This window comes from Cydia pomonella, chromosome 10 (genome assembly GCF_033807575.1).
Source record: "Cydia pomonella isolate Wapato2018A chromosome 10, ilCydPomo1, whole genome shotgun sequence".
Classification (NCBI taxonomy): Eukaryota; Metazoa; Arthropoda; class Insecta; order Lepidoptera; family Tortricidae; genus Cydia; species Cydia pomonella.
This window is the reverse complement of record NC_084712.1, coordinates 10,657,066-10,666,064: the sequence shown is the minus strand read 5'-3', so window position 1 is coordinate 10,666,064 and position 8,999 is coordinate 10,657,066.

The following is an 8,999-nucleotide window of genomic DNA, read 5'->3' as shown; positions in this document are numbered from 1 at the left end:
TAGCACATCTTACCCACCGCCAGGCTATCAATACTTATGGGTTAAATAAACAAAAGCCATAAACTTTTAAATACCTAGGATTGAAATAAATTAAGTAAATGATACTTATTAAATACCTATATTGAAATTGCGCTTTTGAAATAAGCGCTGGAGAATGCGATTTAATATATTTTCTGTGTAGTTAATAATTGAGGAATATTTTACTTAAAACATTTTAAAACAAAGAAGCCTATTCGAAATTTAAAACGTTATTTACATTTATTATTGGTGTGATACGACAAGCGCCTCGGGGTTAATCTCGCGCTCATACATAAAATTGGACGAAACCATACTGCATTACTTATTGTACCACTAGGTATTACTACAAATTATTTTTCAAAAAATACTTTCTCTTTTTATTTGAGTATTCAACAAAAAAAATCCGTTTATATAATAATTATAATACGAATCTATTCCGACGTATTTCATAAATATGAAAACATACCGAATATACATAGTTAACTGCTAATATAACCCTTTCATTATGCTTTACCGTATCGGTAAAAGTCGTACGCGGATATTACACTAATGCAAATTCGCACATTGCTCTGGTGTATGAGCATGACAGCGTGTAAGGGCAGCATGTCCCGCTCGCACACCGGAGCGGCGTGCGAATCCGCATCCAGTGTGAAGACTGCCGAAGCCCGTAGTGTCGGATTCACATACTACGGCTACGACGTCGCGCTACGAAATGCCGCGCGGATAAAGTGTTCATGGCATTTTTTAAATATGGTCGGTGTTGTTATGTCATAACCATCAGTGGCAAACAAGTACGCAACCTGACTGATAATGGATGCTTGAAGCTTCAGGGATGTTACAGATTCATTGCCTACTCATTAAAAAGTTGTAACTACACATTTTTTTAGAAACCAAATTTTTTACCTCGATATACACGGATTATGTTATCTCACCATCAAAAATACCTTCTATGAAATTCCAATAAATTAGCGACTATTGAACCAAAAAGTCACATTATCCCCGAAATTACGTTAGACTTGTATTAACACGAGAATAAAAGCAGCGTGTTATCCCTCCCACATTTCAACACATTATCATTAATCGAACAAAACTTATTACATGATGTATTAATGAATGTCGCCGCATCCTGATTCACGTCACGTCTCCGCAAGTCATAAGCCTCGTCGTCAAGTTCCCGACAACTCGGCGAGCGACGTGGACAACTTTCACAAAACGAAAGGAAAGATAACTCAGACTTTTTGAAGTTGACCGTTAACAGAGATATATAACTATATAGATTACGCTATTTCACTGCATTAGGCTAGATTTTTTATATGGTTACAGTTTTCTCTTTATTTATATTTGTAGGTATATGGGAATGCTTCCGGTACTGAGTTTATTTAGCGAGAACCGGGAATTCTCGGTTCCGGTACTGTATTTTTATAAAAAACCAGTACCAGAAGCACTCTTTATTCGCAACGATTTTTCTTCGCTTTGTATAAAATTGTATAAAACGGTAGGATTTCTTAGGACAAGGCACTCCAACATATTATAATCCAATAGTCTATTTATACGTATTTTTAGTTAAGTTCACGTATAAACACGTCAAGCCGTATCCGTGAATATAACAATAAGTTAAGCTTCATTGTACCTAATTCAGAGGTTACTAAAATACTAAGAGGCGACCCAGATAAGACATATGTCACTTGCCCCAGGGCAAGTCTGCTCACTCTCGAACTCAAAATTTACTTTTAATGTCAGTGCCTTGTCGAATGTACCTACTGCTGTTCAATACACATCCAATTAGTATTTGCAACACGGCATTAACATAAAAAATAAATTTTCGATTCGATCAGACATTGATCTATATAGAGAGTGACTTGAGCATTATAGTTTTACTTAATTTTAATTTACTTCATAAAAGAATAAACGTCTGTATTTTTTTACGAGCAATTTCTCTGAAACAACCATTGGTCGGCCAACTCGACATTAAAATAGATGTCTGTGGCCGTAACTTATTCCACTACGTGAAAAAGAAAATAAGTCAAACAAGTTTCCTTTCAAGATACGTCTTTCTTAAATAAAATGCTTATTATAACGAGTTGGCGCAGACAGAACGGCGTCTGAATATAACGATGAGTTGGTAAGACAATTTTTACACCTAACTTTTTCCTATTAGTATGCTATATTTATGTGCAGTTTTAATAAATTTCCATTCCATTCAAGTGTTAATGATTTATACATGTAGTCAAGCAATCACTGTCGCTACGATTTCTCGTATAAAAACTACTAGATAGGCGTTACTTCCCCGTGCTCTAGTGTCGCTACCACCAATTTGGCACTGACAAAAACGCTATCGAGAACGTAACTTACTTTCTATGCTCGTACTCGCATATAAGTGCGAGCGAGATGTATAGAAGAAAAAAATGTAAGTTTTAAGCTTAAAATATTACCAGACAAATTATCCTAAACTAGGTTTAAAGGTATTGAAGTGCTACGTAATACAGTAATTTACAAACATAAGATAATATAATGGTTCCAACATAAGATAATATAATGGTCCAAATTGACTTATACATGTTTAGTCAAGTTTTGTAATCTTAGCAGCTTAACTACAAATGTACTTTATATCTAACATGAGCTAAAGAGAGGTATTGAGATTTTATAATTTGTAGTAGTAACTTTAAGTATTTACAATAGTTATAAAAAACCTGTCCAACGGCATCCTACACCATAGAGTGGAAGTGAAAAAAAAAACATCCACACTTTACGTGTAGGGGAGGTTACCTAAAAAATTTTTTAGTACTTTTTATATTACCACTTTATCGGCATGATTGATTTATATACTTATCCATGCCAAATTTCAGCTCTCTGGCACTAACGATCACGGAGCAAATCGGACGGACAGACAGATGGATAAACTATGAGTCCTAGTCGACTGCAGAACCGTAAAAATAAATCGGTAAAATAGTCACCGAGTAATTGGTGCAAGTACATAAAAAAAGATTTTGACAAATTGAGAACCTCCTCTCTTTTTCGAAGTCGGTTAAACCTTATAATAGCACATGCAAGGTTGAATCCTATTGCTTAAGTGTAAGGCCTGAGTGGACGCTCGAAGCGGAGTGTTCGGTGGGGCGTGCAGCGTGGCGTCGGGCTCACAAGTGATTTTAGTAGCGTGCACTAAGGCCTCTGCTATACGTTTGCATTTGTTTAACATGCACGCCGCACGCCCTGTCCCGCTGCATGCCCAACTCGAGCGTCCACTTGCACTCACGCCATACACTAAAACTTTAACCTATTCTAAAAAATGGAACGTAAATGAATCGAAAGTTAAAATGACTTTGCACGGCGCACAAAAACAATGGCATAACGTTGGGGCATGAACGAAATGAAAGAAATTTGGAAACTGGTCGAGAAGAGCATACCTGTTATGTAATAAAATAAATGTATCATGCACCTTAATTTATGCTAATCTGTCATAGCCAATGTAATAAAATATATTTTTGACCAAAATGTGTTTTTGAAGTAAAAAAATATTATTCTCGATAAAATTATAAGCAAACAGAGGTTCCCGCTTAGCATAATGTATTCAGGGATCCGATATTGAAACAAAATAGTTTGGTCCGAAGTGAAAGTTGCCCCGGGCCAGAAGCGTCATCCCAATAGCTCACTGCGCGGTTGTAAGTACGGTCTCCCGCTACGCCTGGTTGTTATGAACGAAGAGTCACGCTAAACTGGTTTGGTTTAGAACTCGACTCGCCTACGATGGCGTAAATAATGAAAACTGTCTTATGGTATAAATGACAGCTGTATTGATAGACATTATAACGGTTTGAAATACCTTCCTTAGACGGATGTTGTTTGTATAGGTACACGTAAACTGAATGTGTTTAAAAGATTGCCCGAGACAGACCTCCATGTTTTCGCGATCTCGATTAGAAGATGAAAATATAAGATGCTGGCTGAGCATGAGCTATCGTTATGGAGATACTTATCGGGGCCCTTGTTCACCTATGATAATCGTTCAGCAAAAATCGTTAATATAAAACCGTTCATTAATTTTTAATAAAGTTATACCGACTTGTACCTAAAGCAATCACTTGTCACAAGCAGAAAATCAGACAGTTTAAATTATTTCAGCAGCTACTGATTATACCTACTTTTAGAGATTACTTTGCAATACTATTAAAGTTCAAATGAAATTCTCAAATTAAAATAATTAGACAACAGAGACATTAAAATTAATATTGAATACAACAAACCTAGCACAAAAGCCAGACAGTATTCTAGACACGGGCAAAATATAAATTTAGTTTTTACGTAGAAAATATCACTTTAGTTTGAAGTCAATTCCAGTTTTGTAGAAAAAACCTCTCTAATGGCTCTTTCGTGCTTGGAATCCACCTCTCTGTCATCCATTTAAGGGACAGAGTACGTTTTGTTGTCTTGTAAAAGACAAATGGGATGTTTTAAACATAATATAAGTAACTAAAAGTAAGAATTGCAGGTACGGAAAATTTTCACTTTTTAACGTTTGTTTAATAACTAATTTGATAACAGAAATATAGACATCGACTCGGCAATGCCCTCGCATATATGCAATTTAATTTCACTTCCACACCGAGTATCTAGTTATAGCCCGCGGCCATCATACCAATACCATTGACAGTAACAGTTACTTTTTCACGACTTTGCCGCTAACACAAGTACACGCGTGACGTCATATGTATGCTATTTAAGCTACGTGCATAATCGCATACACTACAGTACCCTTATTTTAATTCATATTCTACTTAAATATACTACTGTCTGCCCGTGACTCGATTTCATTCTCTTAGTTAGTCAGAAGATTGTTCTAAACACTGTATTATCAAGTTCACCCCGAGCTGATGAATTAAATGAGATGATGAATGAAAAAAAAATCTTGCAATTTCAAGTAAAAAGTAGTATTTTGAGATAAATCAAAGGTATATACTACAGAGTGTCAAAAAAGAGAAAAAAAAATTTAATTATACTTTCTACTCCGGAAAATATTTGTGGCCTTTTCGTTTTACTCGTGTTTATTACCGAAAATAGATATTTACGTCTATTAAGTATGCGGTAGCTTGTTAAGCAAATACACGTATCATTAGTATCATTAGTGATCTATTAAATGAGTAGGCATTATGTTATGTGTCCGTTATTCAATTCCACCAAATATCTGTATCTATTTTCATTATCTGTCGTGCAATTCACAAACAGAACCTGGGGCCATTCCAAGAAAATGGCCTATAAATACGAGTACGTTAACAATTTTTATACTGCGGCATTCATTGTAGATAATTTTAACAAATGTTTGTGTTTGTGATTCAAAGCCAGTTCAAAGCTAAAGAAGAATATTTTGAATACAAAAAAAAAAATGTTGACGATGTATACCTATGTATGTATACCTGTATATCATAGCTGTATATGTATACCCATGAATCCTTTTATACAATCTTCATTTGTAATATTTGAAAACAAATAATTAGGATTGTTTTTTACAAGCTTTTACTCGTATTTCCTTTCACCTGGTCTGTTTGTAATCAAATCTTGCAAGTTAAATTCGACCCACTTCCCGGTTTCCGATGAAGCTGAAAAGGGTGTAGCAGGATAGCCTAGGAAAAATTGCCCCCAGCGATTTTGGGCCGAAACTGTAATCAAACGATGCCTTTTGCGGAGGTTATACTCTGCACAAAGTTTCATCCTTCTGTTACCCCCTGGGGGTGAAAAACACCCGATTAACCCCAAAACTGTTTTAATTATTTTTTCCTAAACTATGAAAGTGACAAATTTCAAATTTTGTACAAATATTGATAAGACTAAAATCTATGTGCAAAAAAAATATTAACCCCCTAACCATTGAAATTCTTTAAAAAAAAACAAAAATAAAAAAAGAATCATCCTGTATATCAAGTTTGGCTCATGGTACACACACCATTTTTTTTTCAAAAATAAACCAGTTTATATTCTACATTATACAAAAGTTTCATGGACCTACTCCAGAAGGAACATTGCGAAATTAATATGTATTGGCTCTTTGGTGCGTACTATTCATTGAACTCCCACTAAGAGCCTTGCATTATTAATAAACAATGGCTTGCGATCGGACCGCTGCTCGTGTCCGATTTGAAAAAGGTGGGGATAAAGAAGTATGAATCAAACACATTTGTATTTATAAAAACATTTTTAGGGTTCCGTAGTCAACTAGGAACCCTTATAGTTTCACCATGTCCGTCTGTCTGTCTGTCTGTCTGTCTGTCCGAGGCTTTGCTCCGTGGTCGTTAGTGCTAGAAAGCTGAAATTCGGCATGGATATATAAATCAATAAAGCCGACAAAGTCGTACAATAAAATCTAAAAAAATTTTTTTTTTGGGTTCCTCCCCTACACGTAAAGTGGGGTGAATTTTTTTTTTGCTTCAATCCTACAATGTGGGGTATCGTTGGAAAGGTATTTCAAAACCAATAGGGGTCTTTAACAAACATTTTTTGATAAAGTGAATATATTCGGACATAATCGCTCCGAAAGAAAAAAAATAAGTGTCCCTCCCCTCTAACTTTTGAACCATAGGTCCAAAAAATATGAAAAAAATCGTAAAAGTAGTGCTTAAGAAAGACATTAAATGAAAACTATAGCGGACATGATCAGTTTAGCTGTTTTTGAGTTATCGCAAAAAGTTTCCCCTTCATAGTAAAAAGACTTACTTTAATTAGGTACTGATTATGCAAATTTGCCTATTTGTTTAACTAGCGTGAAAGGTACCGTTTCATCCCTTGGTTAACAATTTACTATACTTTAAGCTCCAGTTTAGCTTATTGTGACGGAAGAGTAACTACGGAACCCTACACTGAGCGTGGCCCGAAATGCTCTTGGCCGATTTTTTTAAAATTATTTTGGTTTCGGGACCGAGACGTTGCGTATTAAGCATGATACGAGTATAATGATTAGTGGCTACGAAATAATACGTTTATTTTAATTTCGCAATGTTCATTCTGGATTAGGTCCATGAAACTTTTGTATAATGTAGAATATAAATTGGTTCATTTTTGAAAAAAAAAATGGTGTGTGTACCATGAGCCAAACTTGATATACAGGTGATTCTTTTTTTATTTTTGTTTTTTTTTTACAAGAATTTCAATGGTTAGGGGGTTAATATTTTTTTTGCACATAGCTTTTAGTCTTATTAATATTTGTACAAAATTTGAAATTCGTCACTTTCATATTTTAGGAAAAAATAATTAAAACAGTTTTGGGGTTAATCGGGTGTTTTTCACCCCCAGGGGGTAACAGAGGGATGAAACTTTGTGCAGAGTATAACCTCCTCAAAAGACATCGTTTGATTACAGTTTCGGCCCAAAATCGCTGGGGGCAATTTTTCCTAGGCTATCCTGCTACACCCTTTGCATACATATGTAAGTCGGGTGACAATGCAATATTATGGTACCATCGTGATGATCTGATGATGCAGACAGGAGGTGGCCATAGGAACTCTGTGATAAAACAACGTAACCTAATTGTGTTTGGGGTTTTTAGAATTGTCTCGATGAGTATTAGTTACTTGTGGAAAGAAAAGTACAGTCAGCGATAAAAGCTTGTACCAAAAATGATTTTTTTGCCAAAAACTTATTTTTTAATTGCATAATTAAAATATATAATACTGATAATGCCACGGAACTCTATTATTATCTTTTGAAAATATTTGCACGCAACTTCACATTTCTTTCCAATTGACATTATGGTATCGTAGAATAAATTTGCCTTTCTTCTCCACCGAAAGTTTATTGGATGAAGTGTTGAACGTGTATTCGTTTATGGAGATAGAAATGGGGTAATAACTAAACCTAAGATAACAAATTTAAGCTATCTTCTGTGGCTCCAGTGGGAACTAACATTGCCGCCCTTGTACACTTTTCTCGGAAAACTCCATTCTCTAATCTCAGGGGACAACCTTAATGGGACGCAGTCCACGGAAATTTCTCTGAAGCCTTTCCACGCGCAACCATTATGTTTCAAGAGTAATTAACACACGACATAGACAGATTGATGTACTATCAACGCGGAACTTTCATAGTGTGTACATTTTCGCATTCCAAGCGCCCGGAATGCGAAATTCCATACACGCCATTCATTAAAAAAGTTGAAATTGAAACTTAACCGAAATTACGCGGCCTATAAATCGTCCGTTAAGCCGAGTTTACATCGAGCTTTTTAATGGCACGATAATAATTTCAGGTTCGAATTAACATTAATTGGGTGTGAAAATACATGCACCATTTTAAAGTTATTGTAGTTATATTTTGTGTAACATATACATGTTCTACTCTGTTCATAAATACTTATGAAATATAATTATTTATAGAATATATTATGTATTACATTGCATGGTCGGACACGAATGAATTTAATGGTTTGCGAATAAATGTTACTGTTTTGCTACTTCTGCATTAAGTATGTATAAGGAAATGAAAATGAAGAGGATGTGTATTCAACAATGATTACCTAGTTTATTCCATTTTCGCCTTTATACTAATATAGTGGTGCATTTATTAGTCGATACGTCCCGATTCGAACTTTAAGATACGTCAAAAGTTTGCTAAAGATAGGATATGGATCGGATATCATATATCCCATATCGATACAACATATCCGATCCATATCGTATCTTTAGCAAATTTTTGAGGTATCTTAAAGTTTGAATCGGGCCGATAAGCTTAAAACTACGCAAATTTTAACATTTCGGAAATTCTCACTTTTACCATCCCTCCCACCTGCTTTGTCTAGTTTATTTCATTTTGATTTGATATGTTTTGTTTTGTTTAGTTGCCAAGCGGACCCCAGGCTCCGTGGTCATAGCAAAATGCCGGGACAACGTGAGGAAGATGATGATGTTTTTGTTTGGGTTTTACTTGAAACTAGCACAAGTGACAGATTCAATGCACCTCATATCTTAACTAAGTCTATGTATATTTAATTTATCTATATC